This window comes from Triticum aestivum, chromosome 4A (assembly GCF_018294505.1).
Source record: "Triticum aestivum cultivar Chinese Spring chromosome 4A, IWGSC CS RefSeq v2.1, whole genome shotgun sequence".
In the NCBI taxonomy this organism is placed as follows: Eukaryota; Viridiplantae; Streptophyta; class Magnoliopsida; order Poales; family Poaceae; genus Triticum; species Triticum aestivum.
Genome location: NC_057803.1, coordinates 294028942 through 294054288, shown reverse-complemented (window position 1 = coordinate 294054288; position 25347 = coordinate 294028942).

Genomic DNA, 25347 nt, shown 5'->3' with positions numbered 1-25347 from the left:
TTAACTTTGCATCTTTTGGCTTCAATATTATGGAAATGTGTATCACCACGATCGAGATCCAACAAACCATTTTCATTGGGTGTATGACCATAGAAGGTTTTATTCATGTAAACAGAACAACAATTATTCTCTAACTTACATGAATAACCGTATTGCAATAAACATGATCCAATCATATTCATGCTCAACGCAAACACTAAATAACATTTATTTTAGGTTTAACACTAATCCCGAAAGTATAGGGAGTGTGCGATGATGATCATATCAATCTTGGAACTATTTCCAATACACATCGTCACTTCACCCTTAACTAGTCTGTGTTCATTCTGCAACTCCTATTTCGAGTTACTATTCTTAGCAACTGAACTAGTATCAAATTCTGAGGGGTTGCTATAAACTCTAGTAAAGTACACATCAATAACATGTATATCAAATATACCTATGTTCACTTTGCCATCCTTCTTAAATGCCAATTATTTGGGGTAGTTCCGCTTCCAGTGACCAGTCCCTTTTGCAGTAGAAGCACTCAGTTTCAGGCTTAGGTCCAGACTTGGTTTTTTTTACTTGAGCAACAACTTGCTTTCCGTTCTTCTTGAAGTTCCCCTTTCTTCCGTTTGTCCCTTTACTTGAAACTAGTGGTTTTGTTTACCATCAACACTTGATGCTTTTCTTGATTTCTACTAGTGGAAGAGCTTGGGAATCGTTTTCATTATCCCTTGCATATTATAGTTCATCACGAAGTTCTACTAACTTGGTGATGGTGACTAGAGAATTCTGTCAATCACTATTTTATCTGGAAGATTAACTCCCACTTGATTCAAGCGATTGTAGTACCCAGACAATCTGAGCACATGCTCACTGCTTGAGCTATTCTCCTCCATCTTTTAGCTATAGAACTTGTTGGAGACATCATATCTCTCTACTCGGGTATTTGCTTGAAATATTAACTTCAGCTCCTAGAACATCTCATATGGTCCATGAAGTTAAAAACGTCTTTGAAGTCCCGATTCTAAGTCGTTTAAGCATGGTGCACTAAACTATCAAGTAGTCATCATATTGAGCTAGCCAAACGTTCATAGCATCTGCATCTGCTCCTGCAATAGGTTTGTCACCTAGCGGTGCATCAAGGACATAATTCTTCTGTCCAACAATGAGGATAAACCTCAGATCACAGATCCAATCCGCATCATTGCTACTAACATCTTTCAACTTAGTTTTCTCTAGGAACATATCAAAAATAAAACATGGGAGCTAAACGCGAGCTATTGATCTACAACATAGATATGCTAATACTACCAGGACTAAGTTCATGATAAATTTAAGTTCAATTAATCATATTACTTAAGAACTCCCACTTAGATAGACATCCCTCTAATCCTCTAAGTGATCACGTGATCCATATCAACTAAACCATGTCCGATCATCACATGAGATGGAGTACTTTCAATGGTGAACATCACTATGTTGATCATATCTACTATATGATTCACGCTCGACCTTTCGGTCTCAGTGTTCCGAGGCCATATCTGTTATATGTTAGGCTCGTCAAGTTTAACCTGAGTATTCCGCGTGCGCAACTGTTTTGCACCCGTTGTATTTGAACGTAGAGCCTATCACACCCGATCATCACGTGGTGTCTCAGCACGAAGAACTTTCACAATGGTGCATACTCAGGGAGAACACTTGTACCTTGATAATTAGTGAGAGATCATCTTATAAAGCTACCGTCGAACTAAGCAAAATAAGATGTATAAATGATAAACATCACATGCAATCAAAATATGTGACATGATATGGCCATCATCATCTTGTGCCTTTCATCTCCATCTCCAAAGCATCGTCATGATTTCCATCGTCACCGGCATGACACCATGATCTCCATCATCTTGATCTATATCAATGTGTCGTCACATGGTCGTCTCGCCAACTATTGCTCTTGAAACTATTGCTATCACATAGCGATAAAGTAAAGCAATTATTTGGCTCTTGCATCTTATGCAATAAAGAGACAACCATAAGGCTTCTGCCAGTTGTCGATAACTTGAACAAAACATGATCATCTTATACAACAACTTATATCTCATCACGTCTTCACCATATCACATCACAACATGCCCTACAAAAACAAGTTAGACGTCCTCTACTTTGTTGTTGCAAGTTTGACGTGGCTGCTACGGGCTGAGAAAGAACCGTTCTTACCTACTCATCAAAACCACAACGATAGTTTGTCAAGTTAGTGATGTTTTAACCTTCTCAAGGACCGGGCATAGCCACACTCGGTTCAACTAAAGTTGGAGAAACTGACACCCGCTAGTCCCCTGTGTGCATAGCACTGCAGTAAAACCAGTCTTGCATAAGCGTACGCGTAATGTCGGTCCGGGCCGCTTCATCCAACAATACCGCCTAACCAAAGTGTGACATGTTGGTAAGAAGTATGACTTATATCTCCCACAACTCACTTGTGATGTACTCATGCATATTACATCAACGCATAAAACCTGGCTCTGATGCCACTGTTGGGGAACGTAGTAATTTCAAAAAAATTCCTACGCACACGCAAGATCATGGTGATGCATAGCAACGAGAGGGGAGAGTGTGTCCACGTACCCTCGTGGACCAAAAGCAGAAGCATTAGCATAACGCGGTTGATGTAGTCGTACGTCTTCACGATCTGACCGATCAAGTACCGAACGCACGGCACCTTTGAGTTTTGCACACATTCAACTCGATGACGTCCCTCGAACTCTGATCCAGCCAAGTGTTGAGGGAGAGTTTCTTCAATCCGACGGCGTGGTGACGATGATGATGTTCTACCGATGCAGGGCTTCACCTAAGCACCGCTACGATATGATTGAGGTGGATTATGGTGGAGGGGGGCACTGCACACGGCTAAGAGATCAAGAGATCAATTGTTGTGTCTATGGGGTGCCCCCTGGCCACGTATATAAAGGAGTGGAGGAGGGGAGGGGCCGGCCCTCTCTATGGCGTGCCCTGGGGGAGTCCTACTTCCCCCGGGATTAGGATTCCACCTTTCCTAGTAGAACTAGGAGCCCTTCCAAGTAGTAGGAGTAGGAGAGAAGGAAAGGGATAAAAGAAGAGAAGGAAGGAGGGGGCGCAGCCCTTCCCCCTAGTCCAATTCAGACTAGGCCTTGGGGGGCGCGTGACCTGCCTCTCCCTCTTTCCACTAAAGCCCAATAAGGTCCATACACTCCTCGGCGAATTCCCGTAACTTCCCAGTACTCCGATAATTACCCGAATCACTCGGAACCTTTCCGATATCCGAATATAGTCGTCCAATATATCGATCTTTACGTCTCGACCATTTTGAGACTCCTCGTCATGTCCCCGATCTCATCCGAGACTCCGAACTACTTTCAGTACATCAAAACACATAAACTCATAATATAACCGTCATCGAACTTTAAGCGTGCGGACCCTACGGGTTCGAGAACAATGTATACATGACTGAGACAAATCTCCGGTCAATAACCATTAGCGGGACCTGGATGCCCATATTGGCTCCTACATATTCTACGAAGATCTTTATCGGTCAAACCGCATAACAACATACGTTGTTCCCTTTGTCATCGGTATGTTACTTGCCTGAGTTACGACCGTCGGTATCTCAATACCTAGTTCAATCTCGTTACCGGCAAGTCTCTTTACTCATTCCGTAATACATCATCCCGCAACTAACTCATTAGTTGCAATGCTTGCAAGGCTTATAGTGATGTGCATTACCGAGTGGGCCCAGAGATACCTCTCCGACAATCGGAGTGACAAATCCTAATCTCGAAATACGCCAACCCAACAAGTACCTTCGGAGACAACTGTAGAGCACCTTTATAATCACCTAGTTACATTGTGACGTTTGGTGGCACACAAAGTGTTCCTCCGGTAAACGGGAGTTGCATTATCTCATAGTCATAGGAACAAGTATAAGTCATGAAGAAAGCAATAGCAACAAACTAAACAATCAAGTGATAAGCTAACAGAATGGGTCAAGTCAATCACATCATTCTCCTAATGATGTGATCCCGTTAATCAAATGATAACTCGTGTCTATGGTTAGGAAACATAACCATCTTTGATCAACGAGCTAGTTAAGTAGAGGCATACTAGTGACACTCTGTTTGTCTATGTATTCACACATGTATTATGTTTCTGGTTAATACAATTCTAGCATTAATAATAAAAATTTATCATGATATAAGGAAATAAATAATAACTTTATTATTGCCTCTAGGGCATATTTCCTTCAATAACACCGGTATGACGGAAACTAGGGCGGCAAGAGTGGAACAAAATACCAGGCATAAGGCCGAGCCTTCTACCCTTTACCAAGTATATAGATGCATTAAAGTAAACAAGATATAATAATGATATCCCAACAATAAACATGTTCCAACAAGGAACAAACTCCAATCTTCACCTGCAACTAGCAACGCTATAAGATGGGCTGAGCAAAGCGGTAACTTAGCCAAACAACGGTTTGCTAGGACAAGGTGGGTTAGAGGATTGACATGGCAATATGGGGGCATGATAAAGCATGTGGTAGGTATGCGGCATAGGCATAGCAATAGAGCGAGCAGCTAGCAAACAAAGATAGAAGTGATTTCGAGGGTATGGTCATCTTGCCTGCAAAGTTCTCCGAGTTGACGTAAGCTTGATCCTCGTAAGCGTACTCAACGGGTTCCTCGATCACATACTCGTCTCCCGGCTCTACCCAAAGCAAGAACACAAGCAAAGGGAACTACAATCAACCAGGGTGCAATGCGCAAGCAACATGGTGCAAAACATGGCATGATATGCGGGATGTGATTTGCAATGCGTATGCATGCTCTGCAAGGAAAATATTGAACCAAGCCTCAACTTGGAAAACCAAGAGTTACACTGGAAAGATGAGTTGATTTCGGTCGAAATCGATATAAAGATCACCGGAATCGGATGCACGGTTTGCAAATGGCAAGCAAAACAATAATGGCACTATTCTGCGATTAACAGCACGATGGCATCTAAAATGCATCAAGAAAATAAGCTACGGCACTCTAACATAGCAACAAAGCACATGGAAGTGATCCACTCAAGATGCTTGGCAAAAGATGAACACTGAGCTACGGCTAAATTACACAATAGAAGGTTCAAACAAGCATGGAAAAAGTGTAAAAGATATCAGGTTCATAGACTTCGTGAAAATAACATGTCAGGATTTAACATCAGGAAGCAATGTTTAGAGCAAGATAACAACATACTACAGGAACATATCATGGCAAAGCAAGGCATGGCATGAAACTACTCAAAGCATATAACAAAAGTCCCTTACTGACCATAAGCCAAAAAGGACAATAAGATATGATGGCACCCATGTAAACATAGCAAGTTTCGTTAACAGATTCAGACTTAGCAGAAAACTGGACATGGCAAAAACAAAGTTACGTAGGCATGTTTGTGAGCTCGATGCACTCACCACAAGGCATTTCATGACAAACTAAGCATACTCCCAGCAACAAGTCATGATCAAGAAGCTAAACATGGCAAGAACAATCTCATAGCATGCATGGATCAACTACAACAACCTTGGCAAAATTGATTAACACGTAAACAATCTGCGAGGAACATTTTATAGCAAAAGTAGAGCAAGATTGAGTCATGCTATGTAGTCCATAATTGCAAACAAAAACATGGATGCATAGAGCATAACAATATCTCAAAATCATCCTTACTGAACATGCTCAAAAGAGGCATGGATCACTCTGTAGGAACATGAATACATGGCATAAAAATAACATCAGGGAAATGACTTAGAAGAATTCTAAGTCCCTGAAATCAGCAACATCACGAGAGCTACTTTGCATGCATGTGCTAGTCACCACATTGATCACAAAAATACATGGCATACACCCCTGTAAAGATGGCATGGCATAGCCCAAAACACATGTAGGGCTTAAGTTCATAGGAGGCACACATTAAACATGACAAAAATGACAAATGTCCATAATCTGTTAAGAAACAGAAACTAACATTTTATAGCACTTTTGCAACAGCATTTAGGGCATCAAGATGCACTCAAACAAGCATGGTGCAATGGAATGAAATGTTGAGCACAACCAGACAAACAATTTGATATCACACGCGCAAAACGGAGCTATGGATGCAGAGATACGACATGATGAAGATGCCTAGAAAGTATTGGAAACTGGGGACTTAGTGAAAATTCAACCTCGAGGTAAAAGTCAATGGAGCATGGGAACCGAGGCTCACCGGCGTGGGGCTCGCGGGAGATGGTGGATCCGGCTGGATCCCGGCGCGGGGAGGCGGAGGAGGTCGCCGGCGGGCGCGGGGCGAGGCCGGGGACGATGAGGCGGCGGTCGGCGACCTGGGCGGCGGAGACCGGTGAGCTGGGCGGTGGAGGAGGCGAGCTGGGCGGTGGAGGAGGCGAGCTGGCCGGCGGAGGAAGCGAGCTGGGCGGCGGAGGAAGCGAGCTGGGCGGCGGAGGAAGTCGCGAGGCGGCGGGGTCCCGTGCGGGGCGGCGGCGCCCGATCCGGGCCGGGAGGGCCTCCCGTGGGCCCTGTAGGCTTCGGCGGCGGCGGTGAAGTCGGGTGCGGCCCGGTGACATGGCGTGCAGCGATTGGGCGAGGGGACGGCGGCGGACGTGTCCGGCGCCGGGCGGACGTGTCCGGCGCGCGGAGGAAGGGGAAGACTAGGGTTTGGACCGGGAGTTTTTGGAGAGGTGCACACATAATATAGGTAGAGGGAGCTAGGAGTGTCCAAACGAGGTGCAATTTTCGGCCACGCGATCATGATCGAACGACTGAGAGGATGGAGGGGGTTTAGCTGGGTTTTGGGCCACTTTGGAGAGGTGTTGGGCTGCAACACACACGAGGCTTTACGGTTCCTCGGTTAACCGTTGGATTATCAAACGAAGTCCAAATGGCACAAAACTTGATAGGCGGTCTACCGATGGTATACCAAGGCCGCTTGGCAAGTCTTGGTCCAATCCGAGAAAGTTTAACACCCGCACACAAAAGAGACAAAAGGGGGCGCCGGAGGACATAGGAGTGCCGGAATGCAAAACGGACATCGGGGAAAATGCTCGGATGCATGAGACGAACACGTATGCAAATGCGATGCACATGATGACATGATATGAGAAGCATGACATGGGCAAAATGCAAAACGAAGACAAAACCCAACCACGAGAGAAATATCATAACTAAGTGTCGAAAATGGCAAGAGTTGGAATACAAATATGGCAAGTTACATATGGGGTGTTACACAAGCGTTGGTGGTCAACCCAGTCGTTGGAGGCACCCGACTGACCAAGGTTCTAATGGATTGTGGCAGTGGATTGAACATTCTATATGCTGAGACCCTCCGAGGGGTGGGCATTCCGATGTCCAAGCTCAGTGAGAGCAACATGCGATTCCACAGATTCACCCCAGGAAAGAGAGCAGATTCACTCTGTCAGATCACCCTTGATGTGGTTTTTGGTGATTCAAAGAATTATCGCAAGGAGAAGTTGACATTTGAGGTGGTAGATTTTCACAGTGCGTATCATGCAATTCTGGGAAGAATCGCATATGCTCATTTCATGGATCGACCGTGTTACGTATATCTTAAGTTGAATATGCCAGGGCCCAGGGGAGTGATCACATTCACAGGGAATCGGCAAAGAGCAAGAATGTCTTCAAGAAGGTTCAAAGATTGCTGACAAGCAGATGGCAGCAATAGAGATGGAAGAATATAAGAAGAATGCAGATCCGAGTGATTTTTTGCGAGCTAAGAAGCCTGCTTCAGAGTCCGCATTTCAGTCGGTCAACATTCACCTGGAAGACCCCAATGCTGCTCCGACTCACATCTCAACAACACTCGACAGTAAATCGGAAGAAGCGCTCATCCAGTTCCTCCATGAGAACTGGGACATCTTCGCATGGAAATCATCTGACATGTCAGGTGTACCCAGGGGACTGGCTAAGCACCGTTTGCGTGTCAACCCAAAAGAAAAACCTCTCAAAGAACACCTCCATCGGTCCGCCGTGGAGTAGAGGAAGGCAATTGGCAAAGAGGTGGCTCGGCGCCTGGAAGCTAAGTTCATCCGCGAGATATACCACTCCGAGTGGCTATCCAATGTCGTCATGGTCCCCAAGAAAGATGATTCGCTTCGTATGTGTATCGATTTCAAGCACATCAACCGGGCCTGCCCCAAAGATCACTTCCCTCTCCCCTGCATCGACCAAATTGTTGACTCATCTACGGGGTGTGAGTGTTTATCTTTTTTGTACACGTATTTCGGGTACCATCAGATCCGACTATGTGGACCCGATGAGATAAAAACGACCTTCATCACCCATTCGGGTGCTTTTGTTACATTACCATGCCCTTCGGCCTCAAGAATGCTGGCGCCACATTCATGCGCATGATCTAGAAGTGCCTACTCACTCAAATCAGTCGGAACGTGGAAGTATACATGGATGATATCGTGGTTGATGTCTACTACGCAACGTGTTCTTGTAGACTTGTGTTGGACCTCCAAGCGCAGAGTTTTGTAGGATAGTAGCAATTTTCCCTCAAGTGGATGACCTAAGGTTTATCAATCCGTGGGAGGTCTAGGATGAAGATAGTCTCTCTTAAACGACCCTGCAACCAAATACAAGAAATCTCTTGTGTCCCCAACACACCCAATACAATGGCAAATTATATATGTGCACTAGTTCGGTGAAGAGATGGTGATAAAAGTGTAATACAGATGGTAGAAATATATTTTTATAATATGAATAAATAAAAACAGCAAGGTAGAAAAAAGTAAACGGGCACAAAAACGGTATTGCAATGCTTAAAAACAAGGGATAGGGTCCGTACTTTCGCTTGTGCAAGCTCTCAACAATGCTAACATAGTTGGATCATATGATTATTCCTTCAAGTGCAATAAAGAATCACTCCCGAGTTCCTATTAGCAGAGAACAAAAGATAGAAATTGTTTGTAGGGCACAAAACCAGCTCAAAGCTATTCTTTCCATTCGATCTATTCCAGAGTTCGTACTAAAATAACACAAAGTTATTGTTTCCGTTCGATGTATCCTAGAGTTCATACTAGAATAACACCAAAGCAGATTCATATTCATAAAACTGAATCCGCACAAAAAACTATAAAGATACCCCAAAGTTTCCATTAGAGAAAAGATAATAAAAACGTGCATCAACCCCTATGCATAGATTACACCAATATCACCGCGAGAATCCGCGAGTTGAATGCCATAACATATATCAAGTGAATCAATAAGATACCCCAATTGTCACCTCAAGTATTCATACCACAAGACTTATATCATGTCTTCTCATCTCTGAATATTCAATCTGACGAGACAAAACTTCAAAGGGTAAAGATTCAATTCATCACAACAAGAGTATAGAGGGGAGAAACATCATATGATCTGACTATATTAACAAAGCCCATGATATAGATCACGAGAGAGAGAGAGATTAAACACATAGCTACCGGTACAAACCCTTAGCCCCGAGGGTGGACTACTCCCTCCTCATCGTGGTGGCCACCGGAGATGATTCCCCCCTCCGGCAGGGTGCCAAAATGGGTCTAGATTGGTTTTCGATGCCTACAGAGCCTTGGGGCGGCGAAACTTCTGATATAGGTTAAACCCGAAGGGTTTCGAAATATTTGGGAATTTATAGTGCAAAGAGGGGGTGCGTGAGGCCACCGAGGTGGGCACAACCCACCTGGGCGCGCCAGGGGGGCCTGGCGCACCCTGGTGGGTTGTGCCCCTCGGGGCACCCACTAGGTGCTGCTCTGGCCCATCGGGTGTCTTCTGGCCCATAAAAAATCCATAAAAAGTTTCACGGTGTTTGGATCCGTTTAATATTGATTTTCTACCATGTAAAAAACAAGCAAAAAATAGCAGCTGGCACTGGGTCAATAGGTTAGTCCCAAAAAATGATATAAAGTTGCTATAAAATGATTGTAAAACATCCAAGAATGATAATATAACTGCATGAATACTTCATAAATTATAGATACGTTGGAGACGTATCAGCATCCCCAAGCTTAATTCCTACTCGTCCTCAAGTAGGTAAATGATAAAAGAAATAATTTATGAAGTGTGAATGCTAGCAAAGTGCATAAGTTTGATTGATGATAATTTCAATCACTTTTCCTAGCATCATAACATCAATTCTTTCTTATGAAACTTCTCATGTTATAGTGGCAACCTATTCACATGTTAACGTTCAAACAATGAATTCTCTTGAAACCCAACAACCTATGTTCTTAGTCACCAAGCAATTTCAATTCAACTTATTCAACAAATTTTAAGTAAGAGCTCCACATACTCAACCATCATATTATCTTCTATGATTGCTAACACTCACCTTGTACACATGAGCAAAACGTGTCAACCGAACACGTAGAAAGATAGGGGCTTATTGTTTTGCCTCCCAACGTAGTCATCTCAAGGGTGATGTCAACAATAATGCCTAGATCTTTCCTCACCACATGATGCTTGCTAAAAGGGAAAATAAAAAGGAATAGAGAGAAATACTTTGACTCTTTGCATAAAAGTAAATATTGAAAAGTAAAAGATAGGCCCTTCGCAGAGGTTGCCATGTGCTTATTTGTTTGTATGCTCAATCCCTTAGTGCAAAAGAACGTCACATTATATTGCTCGTTGTGGTAGCATCCTTTATTATGCAGTCTGTCGCTTTTATTACTTTACCATCACAAGTTCGTACAACACTCAATTTCTCTTACACTAAATGATCGTACACTTTTAGAAGCAATTTTTATTGCCTTATTGCACCGATGACAACTTACTTGAAGGATCTTGCTCAATCCTTAGGTAGGTATATGGTGGACTCTTGAAAATAAGATTTGGGTTTAAGGGTTCTTGGATGCACAAGTAGTATCTCTACTTGGTGCGGAAGTTTTGGCTAGCCAAGATGGGGGGCAAGCACCACATGTTGAAGGATCTATGACAATATAACTTCTATGTGAATATGAACAAACATAAACCATTACGTTGTCTTACATGTCCAACGTCAACAATTTTGGCATATAATATTTTGATGGGGGCCCACAATCACAAAAGATTTCCATGATAGTGTATTTATATGTGAAAGTTCTCTTCGTTATTCTAATTCTTCGGGAATTGCTTGTATGACCAATACTGTGATTGTCAAGCCTCAAAATATTTCACTTTCTAAACCCAATGTGAGGCTACCACTAGGAATGATATGATTTCAACTTCATGACATTTAATTTATTCAGCAATTTACTCATAGGATATAAGTGAAGCACAAGAGTAAATGACATAGGAAAGAGCTTCGTTGACAGGATGTGAATGCTGCTTACTTAGCCTCCCTGGAAACTTTTTGAGGACTCTATTTTATTTAAAAACTTTCAGAGATAAGTACTTTATTAAAACAGCAAGCAACAAAATAAAATGACAATCCAAGGATAGCACACATCATGTGAAGAAGCAAAAACTTAGGCTCAACTGATACTAACCGATAATTGTTGAAGAAGAAAGGTGGGATGCCTACCGGGGCATCCCCAAGCTTAGATGCTTGAGACTTCTTTAATATTATCTTGGGATGCCTTGGGCATCCCCAAGCTTGAGCTCTTGTGTCTCCTTAATTCTTCTCATATCACGGTTTTCCTAAATCCCAAAAGCTTCATCCACACAAAACTCAACAAGAACTCGTGAGATAAGTTAGTATAAACCAATGCAAAAACCTTATCATTCTCTACTATAGAAAATAACTAAAATTATTATTCAACATTGCATACTAAATGCCTCTGCATATTTGATACTCCTATCCTCCAATAGGGTCATTAAACAAGCAAACATATGCAAACATAACATCAATCTGCCAAAACAGTACATTCAGTAAAGAATGCAGGAGTATCAATACTTATTAAACTCGAAACATTATAAAAATTTGCCACACTTTAGAAAACTTATCATAGCTCATTTTGCAAAAGTTTCAACATTTTATCACACTCTGACTTTTCTATGGAATTTTTGCAACGGCGGTAACCTTTCTGTTTTCAAACAGCAACATGTATACTTGCAAAATAAACATGGAAAAGGCTATAATTGCCACTTTTATTGAAATAAAATATGCAAAACATTATTATAAATAACAGAAAGGAAATCCTAATAAAATAAAATTATGCTCCAAGTAAAACACATATCATGTGACGAATGAAAACATAGCTCCAAGTGAGGTTACTGATAATGTTGGAGACGAAAGAGGGGATGCCTTCCGGGGCATCCCCAAGCTTAGTTGCTAGGATCTTCCTTGAATATTACCTTGGGGTGCCTTGGTAATCCCCAAGCTTGGTGTCTTTTCACTCCTTATTCTCCTTATATCGATATCACACCCAAAACTTGAAAACTCAAATCACACAAAACTTAACGGAACTTTGTGAGATAAGTTAGTATGATAAAGAGCAAACCATTTCACTTTGGTACTATCAAAGAAAAGATTCATAATTGTTTACACACAATTACTACTATATCATATCATTTCCACAATTTATATTGAGCAATATAACCGTAGAAACTAGAAAAATATCAAACTCTGCATTGAAAACAGAATCTGTCAAAAACAGAACAGTTCGTAGTAATCTGTACTCAAACCATACTTCTGCTACAAAAAATTCTGAAAAAATAGGACCACGTGAGAAATTTGTCTATTAGTATTCTACAAAAAGAATCTGCATTTTATCATGCTACTGTTAAAAATGAGAATTGTTTTCCTAAGCGCAAAAGTCTCTGTTTTTCAGCAAGATCAAAGCAACTATCACCCAACAAGATCCTAAAGGCTTTACTTGGCACTTTATTGAAACAAAAGCAACAAAACATGATTACTACAGTAGCATAATCATGTCAACACACAAAAACAATAGGTAAAAGTGCTGGGTTGTCTCCCAACAAGCGCTTTTCTTTTAAGCCTTTTAAGCTAGTCATGATGATTTCAATGATGCTCGCATAAAAGATAAGAATTGAACATGAAGAGAGCATCATGAAGCATATGACTAGCACATTTAGGTCTAACCCACTTCCTATACATAGGGATTTTGTGAGAAAACAACTTATGGAAACAATAATCAACTTGCATAAGAAGGCAAAACAAGTGTAACTTCAAAACAATCAACACATAGAGAAGAAACTTGATATTATTGAGATATCTAAGGGCATAGGTTCCTTTCTCATAATAATTTTCAGAGGCATCATGAATGAATTCAACAATATAACCATCACATACAGCACTCTTTTCATGATGCACAAGCATAGAAGATTTATCACTCTTTATGGCATAGATGTCATCATAATAATCATCATAGATAGCAACTTCATTGTCATAATCAATTAAAACCTCTTCCAAAATAGTGGATGTATAACTAAATAAAGTCATGACCTCTCCAAATCCACTTCCATCAATATTGTAATAAGATTCAACACCCTCCAAAATAGTGGGATCACTACTACCTAGAGTTGACACTCTTCCAAACCCACTTTCATCAATGTAATCATCATAAATAGGAGGCATGCTATCATCATAATAAAATTTCTTATCTAAAGTAGAAGGAATCAAGATAATATCAAAGTCATGCTAGTTGAGTAGTTGTGTAATTGAGAAATTCTTATGTTGAAGTTTGCAAGTCCCGTAGCATGCACGTATGGTAAACGTTATGCAACAAATTTGAAACATGAGGTGTTATTTGATTGTCTTCCTTATGAGTGGCGGTCGGGGACGAGGGATGGCCTTTTCCTACCAATCTATCCCCCTAGTAGCATGCGCATAGTGCCAAGGTTTTTGATGACTTGTAGATTTTTGCAATAAGTATGTGAGTTCTTTATGACTAATGTTGAGTCCGTGGATTATATGCACTCTCACCCTTCCATCCTTGCTAGCCTCTTCGGTACCATGCATTGCCCTTTCTCACATTGAGAGTTGGCGCAAACTTCGCCGGTGCATCCAAACCGCGTGATATGATACGCTCTTTCACACATAAACCTCCTTATATCTTCCTCAAAACAGCCACCATACCTACCTATTATGGTATTTCCATAGCCATTCCGAGATATATTGCCATGCAAATTTCCATCATTCCGTTCATCATGACATATTCATCATTGTCATATTGCTTAGCATGATCATGTAGTTGACATAGTATTTGTGGCAAAGCCACCGTTCATAATTCTTTCATACATGTCACTCTTGGTTCATTGCATATCCCGGTACACCGCCGGAGGCATTCATATAGAGTCATATTTGTTCTAGTATCGAGTTGTAATCATTGAGTTGTAAATAAATAGAAGTGTGATGATCATCATTATTAGAGCATTGTCCCAAGTGAGGAATAAAAAAAGATAAAGGCCATACAAAAAGAGAAGGCCCAAAAAAAGAAAGGCCATAAAAATGAGATAAAAATAGAGAAGGGACAATGTTACTATCCTTTTACCACACTTGTGCTTCAAAGTAGCACCATGATCTTCATAGTAGAGAGTCTCTCATGTTATCACTTTCATATACTAGTGGGAATTTTTCATTATAGAACTTGGCTTGTATATTCCAACAATGGGCCTCCTCAACTGCCCTAGGTCTTCGTGAGCAAGCAAGTAGGATGCACACCCACTAGTTTCTTTTGTCGAGCTTTCATACATTTATAGCTCTAGTGCATCCGTTGCATGGCAATCCCTACTCCTTGCATTAACATCAATTGGTGGGCATCTCCATAGCCCATTGATTAGCCTCGTTGATGTGAGACTTCCTTCTTTTTCTGTCTTCTCCACATAACCCCCTCATTATATTCTATTCCACATATAGTGCTATGTCCATGTCTCGCGCTCATATATTGCGTAAAAGTTTATAGGTTTGAGATTACTAAAGTATGAAATAATTGCTTGGCTTGTCATCGGGGTTGTGCATGATGAGAGCATTCTTGTGTGATGAAAATGAAACATGACTAAACCATATGATTTTGTAGGGATGAACTTTCTTTGGCCATGTTATTTTGAGAAGACATAATTGCTTAGTTAGTATGCTTGAAGTATTATCATTTTTATGTCAATATGAACTTTTTTCTTGAATCTTTCGGATCTGAATATTCATACCACAATTAAGAAGAATTACATTAAAATTATGCCAAGTAGCACTCCGCATCAAAAATTCTGTTTTTATCATTTACCTACTCGAGGACGAGCAGGAATTAAGCTTGGGAATGCTTGATACGTCTCCAATAATCTATAATTTTTAGCGCCGTTGCCGGGGAGGTTCACGCAAGTCAAGATTTCAGTCCCGACAACAAGCCATTTCTGGCGCCGTTGCCGACGAGTCTGTGCAAAAGTCAACATACCAAGTACCCATCACAATCCCTATCTCCCGCATTACATTATTTGCCATTTGCCTCTCGTTTTCCTCTCCCCCACTTCACCCTTGCCGTTTTATTCGCCCTCTCTCTCTATCCTCCCTCTCTTTCTCTATTTGCCTCTTTTGCCCGCTTGCTTTTTGTTTGCTTGTGTGTTAGTTTGTTTGCTTGTCGTTATGGCTAGTCCCTTATCTTCTCCGTTGACCCCTGAGTTTGAAATCTTTCACTTTAAATGAAGGTTAGGAGCAAACTTAAAAGATGCCTAGTTGAGAATAATGGAATCTCGTCGTAATTGTACCTCTAAAATAAATCTGAGAATTTTGCTTCGGAATTTTTATGTTGGATTAAATATGTCTCATAGACAACTCTTGTATTGCGTTGCCAAAGGCAATTTTATTGAAATTGATCCCTATATTGCACTTGAAATTATAGAAGGTATAGTGGGTACACTACCTCAAAAAAAGGGGCCTCATCCTACTCAGGAAGAGACACAAGTTTTTGAAAAAAATTGTGAAGTTACTAAAATCTTGCAGAAATCTCTTGAACCTCTTAAGAACATTAGTGGAAATATTCACCGCATGAATATGTTGATTACCCTTTGCAATAAGCAGTTGGATTCATTACATTTAAAAATTTCAGAATATGAAGGGAAACGTAAAGAACCTCCCGGATTCGAGCTTGGTTCCGCTAAAAAGTTGAAAACCAAAGAGGGCAATACCTAGATCTATTCTTGCTTGTTATGCCTAGCTAGGGGCGTTAAACGATAGCGCTTGTTGGGAGGCAACCCAATTTTGTTTTTATTCCTTGCTTTTTGCTCCTGTTTAGTAATAAATAAATTATTTAGCATCTGTTTTGGTTGTGTTTTTTTGTGTTTAATTAGTGTTTGTGCCAAGTAGAACCGTTGGGAAGACTTGGGGAAAGTCTTGTTGAACTTGCTGTAAAAAACAGAAACTTTAGCGCTCACGAGAACTGCTGTCATTTTTATTTGGAGAGTAATATTTACTTAATTCTTTTTGCAGATGATTAATAGATAAATTACTCACGTCCAGCAATTTATTTAGAATTTTTGGGGTTGCAGATCTTGCGCTAGCTACAGATTACTACAGACTGTTCTGTTTTTGACAGATTCTGTTTTTCGCGTGTTGTTTGCTTATGTTGATGAATCTATGGCTAGTAAAATAGTTTATGAACCATAGAGAAGTTTGAATACAGTAGTTATAACACCAATATAAATAAATAATGAGTTCATTACAGTACCTTGAAGTGGTCTTTTGTTTTCTTTCGCTAACAGAGCTCACGAGATTTTCTACTTTAAGTTTTGTGTTGTGAAGTTTTCAAGTTTTGGGTAAAGATTTGATGGATCATGGAACAAGGAGTGGCAAGAGCCTAAGCTTGGGAACCCCCAAGATAATATAAGGACACCTAAAATCCAATGCTTGGGGATGCCCCGGAAGGCATGCCCCGAAAATTTCTTATCAAAAGTAGAAGGAATCGAAGGATTATGTTCATTAAGCAAAGCATCCCCAAGCTTAGGACAAGCATTATTTCCTGCAAATAAATCTTCAAACATATCATACTCCTCAAACATAGCATCCCAAAGCTTGTGGTTTTGCATATCATCACAATCATTTGTATCAATAGCATGAATGGCACCAATAGTATAGCAAACATTATCATCATATTCTTACAAGCAAGTGCTAAAAATATTTTCAAGGTCATATTTGATATCGTTGTCTTCCCAATCATAATCATCACAGCAAGAAATAAGCATAATAAAATCATCATCAATATCATCATCCTTCATCAACATATTTGATTCACTTTCATGAGGCACAATGGTGATGGGAGCAACTTTGTTTCGGAGAGGAACCATTTTACCTCTATTCTTTCTTCTTTTCTTCTTCTTCACCACACCATGTGTGGATTTAATTAATTCTTTAAAGCTTCTTGTTGAAGAGATTGATTGGATAGGAAGCTCCTCCTCATTACCTGATTCATCATAATAAACACCAGGAGGGTATTGGGAAATATTTTCCCTTTCATTAGTACTCTCTTCATATTCTATTTGTTTTCTTGTCTTCAGATAGTTGGCAATATAAGGATTCTCAATGCAATTTACCATACAATAAATTTCTCTAGATCAAAATCAAGAAATCTCTCGAGATTAAATTTTGGAATACCCTTAGTTATACGTTTCACTTCTTCATACCCCAAAACAAGACTAAGATCTTTATGATGCTCAAGGGTAATCAAGTTATCACAATTTTTGGACACTATTTGATCATGAAAGAATTTGCATTGGAGATTTAAATGACCATGTTCATTGCAAAGTTCACAAGGATGGAGAAAAAATTAAATGTTTCAGCACAATCATCTAGCCTCTCTTGCAACTTTCTCGTTTCTAAATATGTATGCTTCTTACAAAATCTATCTTCCATTTTTGGTGCGCAATTGCACTCCTAATTCACTCGGCAAAAAGTGACATTAGCATTTTGGATATTCGAAGAATTCATACTAACAACATTGCAATCATGCTCATCATTCAAATATTTTGTGCCAGGCATTTTATTGACTTCCTCTTCTAACAATTGAGCACAATTTTAGGAACCATCATTTCCAAGAAAGATATTATAAAGATGATCAATAATAGGATGCAACCTAAATTCCATTTTTTATAGTTTTCTTTTTATAAAACAAACTACTGATAAAACAAGAAACTAAAAGATTCAATTGCAAGATCTAAAGATATACCTTCAAGCACTCACATCCCCGTCAACGGTGCCAGAAAAGAGCTTGATGTCTACTACGCAACTTGTTCTTGTAGACTTGTGTTGGGCCTCCAAGCACAAAGTTTTGTAGGAGAGTAGCAATTTTCCCTCAAGTGGATGACCTAAGGTTTATCAATCCGTTGGAGGTGTAGGATGAAGATGGTCTCTCTCAAATGACCCTGCAACCAAATACAAGAAATCTCTTGTGTCCCCAACACACCCAATACAATGGCAAATTGTATAGGTGCACTAGTTCGGCGAAGAGATGGTGATATAAGCATAATACAGATGGTAGAAATATATTTTTGTAATCTGAATAAATAAAAACAGCAAGGTAGAAAATAGTAAACGGGCACAAAACGGTATTGCAATGCTTAAAAACAAGGCCTAGTGTCCGTACTTTCGCTAGTGCAATCTCTCAACCATGCTAACATAGTTGGATTATATGATTATCCCTCAAAGTGCTATAAAGAATCACTCTCGAGTTCCTATTAGCAGAGAACAAAAGATAGAGATTGTTTGTAGGGTACGAAACCACCTCAAAGCTATTATTTTCGTTCGATCTATTCAAGAGTTCGTACTTAAATAACACAAAGCTATTGTTTCCGTTTGATCTATCCTAGATTCGTACTAGAATAACACCAAAGCAAATTCATATTCATAATTCTCAATCCACACAAAGAACTATAAAGAGACCCTAAATTTTCCGTCGGAGAAAAGATAATGAAAACGTGCATCAACCCCTATGCTTAGATTACCCCAATATCACCGTGGGAATCCACGAGTTGAATGCCATAACATATATCAAGTGAATCAATAAGATACCCCAATTGTCACCTCAAGTATTCATACCGCAAGACATATATCATGTGTTCTCATATCTGAATATTCAATCTGACAAGACAAAACTTCAAAGGGTAACGATTCGGTTCATCACAAGAAGAGTATAGAGGGGAGAAACATCATGTGATCTGACTATATTAACAAAGCCCATGATATAGATGACGATAGAGAGAGAGAGATTAAACACATAGCTACTGGTACAAACCCTCAGCCCCGAGGGTGGACTACTCCCTCCTCATCGTGGTGGACGTCGGGATGATGAAGATGGACACTGGAGATGATTCCCCACTCCGGCAGGGTGCCGGAATGGGTCTAGATTCGTTTTCGGTGGCTACGGAGCCTTACGACTGCGGAACTTCTGATCTAGGTTAACCTCGAAGGGTTTCGGAAAATTTGGGAATTTAAAGTGCAAAGAGGAGGTGGGGAGGCCACCGAGGTGGGCACTACCCACCAGGGCATGCTAGGGGAGCCTGGCGCACCCTGGTGGGTTGTGCCCCCCTCGGGGCACCCCCTAGGTGCTGCTCTGGCCCATAAAAAATCCACAAAAAGTTTCACGGTGTTTGGACTCCGTTTAATATTGTTTTTTTGTGAGGTAAAAACAAGCAAAAAACAGCAACTGGCACTGGGCACAGGGCCAATAGGTTAGTCCCAAAAAATGATAAAAATTTTCTATAAAATGATTGTAAAACATCCAAGAATGATAATATAATGGCATGAATACTTCATAAATTATAGATTCGTTGGAGACGTATCAGTGGTCAAGTCACGTAAAGGTTCTGACCTACTGATTGACGTCACTGAAACATTTGCCAACCTAAGAAGATATGATATCAAGCTCAATCCATCAAAGTGCACATTCGGAGTCCCAGGCAGAAATTTACTCGGTTTTCTCGTTTCCGAATGAGGGATCGACGCAAGCCCAAAAAAGATTGGAGCATTTCTCCAAATGAAACGCCCTATGGGTGTGCATGATGTTCAGAAGCTTATTGGTCATTTGGCTGCATTGAGCCGATTCATCTCTCGTCTCGGTGAAAAGGCATTGCCTCTTTATCGACTAATGAAGAAGTCTGACAAGTTCAAGTGGACTCCCAAAGCCGAAGCAGCATGTGTAGAGCACAAAGCCCTTCTTTCCACCTAGCTAGTGCTTGCTGCCCTAGTCAGCAAAGAGCCTCTATTATTGTATATCGCAGCCACTGGACAAGTTGTCAGCATAGTGCTCATAGTCGAGCTGGTAGAACAAGGCAAAGCCTACAAAGTTCAACGCCCAGTGTACTATATTTTTGAAGTCTTGACTCTGTCCAAGCAAACGTATCCGCATTACCAGAAGCTTGTCTACGGGATTTATTTGACCACGAAGAAAGTTGCACATTACTTCACAGACCACTAGATTTTAGTCGTCAGCAATGCTCCATTATCAAAAATTCTGAACAACCGAGATGGAACCCGTCGAGTGGCCAAGTGGGTGATTGAACTCCTTCCTTTAGATATCAAGTTCAAAGCAAAGAAAGCAATCAAGTCTCAGGCAATAGCAGATATTCTGGCCGAGTGGATCGAGCAGCAGCAGCCGACTCAAGTTCACTCAGAACATTGGACTATGTTCTTTGATGGGTCCAAGATGTTGAACGGATCTAGTGCCGGAGTGGTCCTGGTGTCCCCAAGAGGCAATAAGCTCAGTTATGTCCTCCAGATTCACATCGACTCTGCGAACGATGAACGTGAGTATGAGGCACTTCTGTATGGGTTGCGTATGGCCATCTCACTCGGCGTCCATCGCCTGATGGTCTATGGCGACTCATATTTGGTGGTCAATCAGGTAATGAAGGAGTGGGACATCAGGAGCCCTGCCATGACTGGTTACTGCAATGCAGTGAGAAAATAAGAGAAGAAGTTTGAAGGGTTGGAGCTCCACCACATAACTTGACTCAAGAATCAAGCAACTGATGATCTAGCAAAGATAGGCTCCACTCGGAAGCCTATACCCAGTAATGTGTTCTTAGAGCATCTTCATACCCCATCAGTCCAAGAAGATCCCTTTACAGAGGAGCCCCCACAACCGATAAGTTCAACCAATCCGACTGAGATTAAAGTCCCAGCAGTAGTCAACTTGATCATGGAGGATTTAGTGATCACTCCCGAATGCATGGTGCCATATATTGCATATCTTATCAAGCAGGAGCTCCCAGAGGATGAAGATGAGGCCCGCTAGATCATCCATAGATCCAAAGCCTTTACGGTGATAGGTGGACAACTTTATAGAGCAAGTGTTACCGGAGTGCCTCAATGTTGCATCTCTCCAAAAGAACGTCGACTGATCTTAAATGAGATTCACTCGGGGACCTGTGGTCACCATGCATCCTCTCGGGCCATTGTGGCCAAAGCATATCGAGCGGGATTCTACTGGCCGCGAGCGAACGAGGTGGCTAAACATATAGTTGACAAGTGCAAAGGCAGCCAGTTTTACTCAAACATGTGTCACAAGCCTGCTTCTGCCTTGAAGACTATTCCACTCGTCAGGCCTTTTGCAGTTTGGGGGTTGGACATTGTCGGTGTCAAAACCGGCGGATCTCGGGTAGGGGGTCCCGAACTGTGCATCTAGGCCGGATGGTAACAGGAGGCAGGGGACACGGAGTTTTACCCAGGTTCGGGCCCTCTTGATGGAGGTAAAACCCTACGTCCTGCTTGATTAATATTGATGGTATGGGTGTTACAAGAGTAGATCTACCACGAGATCAAAGAGGCTAAACCCTAGAAGCTAGCCTATGGTATGATTGTATGTTGTGATTGTTGTCCTACGGACTAAAACCCTTCGGTTTATATAGACACCGGAGAGGGTTAGGGTTACACAAGGTCGGTTACAAAGGAGGATATATCCATATTCGTATTGCCTAGCTTGCCTTCCACGCCAAGTAGAGTCCCATCCAAACACGAGACGAAGTCTTCAATCTTGTATCTTCATAGTCTCACAGTCCGGCCAATGGAGATAGTCCGGCTGTCCGGAGACCCCCTAATCCAGGACTCCCTCAGTAGCCCCCATAACAGGCTTCAATGACGATGAGTCCGGCGCGCAGTATTGTCTTCGGCATTGCAAGGCTGGTTCCTCCCTAAATTCTGTGTACCTGTTGAAATAATGCCTGGTTTCTTGTGAAGGTTTGTACTCCTTGGCTTCTACGCCCAATAATGGCTACTTTCCACGTGTCGAGCGAATGTGAAGAGCCAGGGTGTTTTCACATTTACCCCCCTAGCTGTGTGAATGAACCGCCTATTTAAAAAGACGAGGATTCAGATCCAAATCACACCATCCTCCCTTGGCGAGCCTTCATCAGAGCGTACCCGACAGAAATCCATTCCATCATGGTCGGTCGACGCAGCTCCTCCTCTTGCACCACTAGCTCCAAGCCTGGAGATTGCGAGAAATGTTCCATCTCACACAGCAGATTAGTGATGCTTCAGTCCAAGGGATTTCTTCCCCCAGCGTACCTGGTCCCGGTTTGAACCGGGCTTGCCACCTATAATGGTGGAGAGCAAGCGGAGAGCCTTCCCAATCCCTCCAAGGGGGAGCGGGTATGCCTTGTCCATTACTTGGTAAGAGGGCTCGGATTCCCAATTCATCCGTTTCTCCGGGGGCTCTTGGAGTTCTACGGCCTCCAGTTGCTCAACCTTATGCCTGCCTCCGTGCTGCACATCGCGGGATTCGTAGCCCTTTGCGAGTTGTTCTTGGGCTGTGAGGCTCATTTTGCTCTGTGGAAGAAGCTGTTCTGCCTGGTGCCCCGTTCTCAGAAGGGATCAATATATCAAGTGGGCGGAGCCGAAGTGTGGCGTATTGTCGGGACCGGATACCTGTCCGGGACCCCGAAGAAGACATCCGAAGACTGGCCTTCAGAATGGTTTTATATAGAAGATGTCCCCCTCCCAGACCCTATTCGGATCGGCCTTCCTGAGTTTGACAACGCCCCTTTGAAGAAGCGCCGGAGCTGGCATCCACAAAGCTCCCTCGAGGAAGATGACAGGGACATTCTTTACTTGGTGAGCCGGATAAGTTTTTTAGCTCGATCCGGATTGAACATGATCGAGGTCATGGCCACAAGCATCATGCGGGGGGTGCAGCCGCTTCAGTATAGAGGCCACCCCATGTGGGATTTCAACGGGGAGGATGACGCCACCCGCCACGGCCGCAAAGGGCCGGGGTCAGTTGCCGATCTAATAAAGATCTTATCCACTCTATACAAGGGGGAAGAGGAGGAATTCCTTCGTGTCAACCCGCAGGGCGGATTTTCTATGTACAATCCTACGAGCTGGGTAAGCGGAGACTTTTTATCACACATCCATTTCGTATTCCCGTAGTTAAGTATTTATTCTAGCGATATCATCGCAGGAGTTGCGCCAGGCAGTAAAGGAGATAAACAGCCCTCCTCTACAACCCGAGGACCCTGGACGGTCCCTTGACCCGGCCTCCCAGGAGGATCCAGACATATCTGTGGAGCTGATCGACGGGGTGTTTTACCAATGGAGTAATGACAACGCCTTCGTGGCCATTACGGCCGATTACCCTGGGCTAGTTCCAGCCTCATAGGTGACTGAGACCGAAGTCCCAACATTTAAAAAGGGATCCGTCCTTGCGCTTTTTGATTGCCATATAACAGCCGTGTTTTGCAGGGGAGGTCCTCAGGGCAGAAGGTCGAGCCTGTGGCAACTAGCCAACAAGGGGCCGCAAGGCCAGGCAGGCTGAAAAGATCTGCAGTCCGGATTGAGGAACTGGCACAGCGGTACGGCGCGCCGTCTTTATTGCAAGACATTATTTGCGGAGGCATATTAACTCCCATGCCTTCTTTTCAGGAAAAAGAGAGCTCGCCGGACTATACCCGGAGAGGCTACCAATCGCGCCTCCACAAGCCAGGCTCCAAGGCTGGATTCAGAGGTGGGAACGAATACAAGGCGTGCGTCGGGTGCTCCTCCGACAGAGGATGCGGATAAACTGTCCACCACCCATTCTGAGGTGGAAAGTGCCATGAACCACAGGCGTCGCCAGACTGTTCTTCGTGACACTTGTTTCTCCCAAGAGGCATTGGATGCCTTCAACTCGGGAGACGCGCACCTCCGTGCCGCTCAAAATGGTCTAGCCAGAGCCACGGAGCAGTATGTAAAAGACATACGGGTGAGAAAATTTGATGATTATATATATCAGTAGCCCCTGAGACTTGAAACAGTTAGGGTAACTGATTTAAGGATCATTTGTTATGCAGGTTCTTACAGAAAAGAATACTCAACTGTCCTAGGAGCTGGAAGAGTGCAAAGCCCAACTGCAGGCCGCACTAGCCACAGCGGGGGAGCCCAAAAAGACCCCCTCTGGTAACATATCCTTCAAATGATAAGTATCGTATTAGACTACGGCGTATATGCAGATCTGACGATAAAATTGCAGATGACGCTGGAGTAAATCCGGATAAGCAACAGCTCATACGCCAGCTGAAGGCCGGTGAGAGCATGCTGACGAGGGAGAGGCAGGAGAAGAATGATCTCCAAGATGCCAACACCAAGATGGGCGTGGAACTAAAAGATGTTCGTGCCCAACTGTCAGACTCTGTTAAGGAGAATCGGCGGCTTCGACGTGACATATTTAGTAAGTGCTTGAACGAACTTTGAAAAAAGAGTTCGGCGAGGAAGCTGGCTGACAGAGTTATGTTTATAGGTATGCTTACAGGTTGTCCTACCGAAGAGATGCCTGGTTCGACGGTTGATCTTCTTCCCGAGCTCTCGTAGTTGCACGAACGAGTTCGATGGGTGATGCAAGGCATCGCCCAGGACTTGTGGCCATCCGTCTCCATACCTGAAGGCCTTGGAGAGCTTATAGAAAGGCTGAAGGGAGCACGGCGGCGCTTCCGATTATGGAAGATATTGGCCTGCCATCAGGGTGCCAGGGAAGCCTGGGCAATGGTGAAGACACGGTACACGAAGGATGACCCGAACCACATGGCCGAAGTCGGACCTGTGGGGCCTGATGGCAAGGAGATCCCTGTCAGTTTAGTGTATGGCCAAGTAGAATTGACCGCAAAGTATTCCCAATAGGATTGTAGACTAGACAGGCTATTGGATGGCATTGAAGAGGAATTCAACCAGTCAAATTGACTATGTAATTTGAAAGTGAGATGTTTGATGCCTTCTAGCCGAATTGTAGATCGTTTGTCTTGGCGGACCTTTTTGCTTCAACCTCGGGACCCGACAGTCCGGAGTGTATCCGAATACCCTTTCGGTTATGTAAGAACCGGGGCATGCATGGAGACCAGGCGTAGGGGTCATTAGTGCTTTATCAGAAAAGTGCCCAACTAGTTATGTTATATTACATGGGTAGTA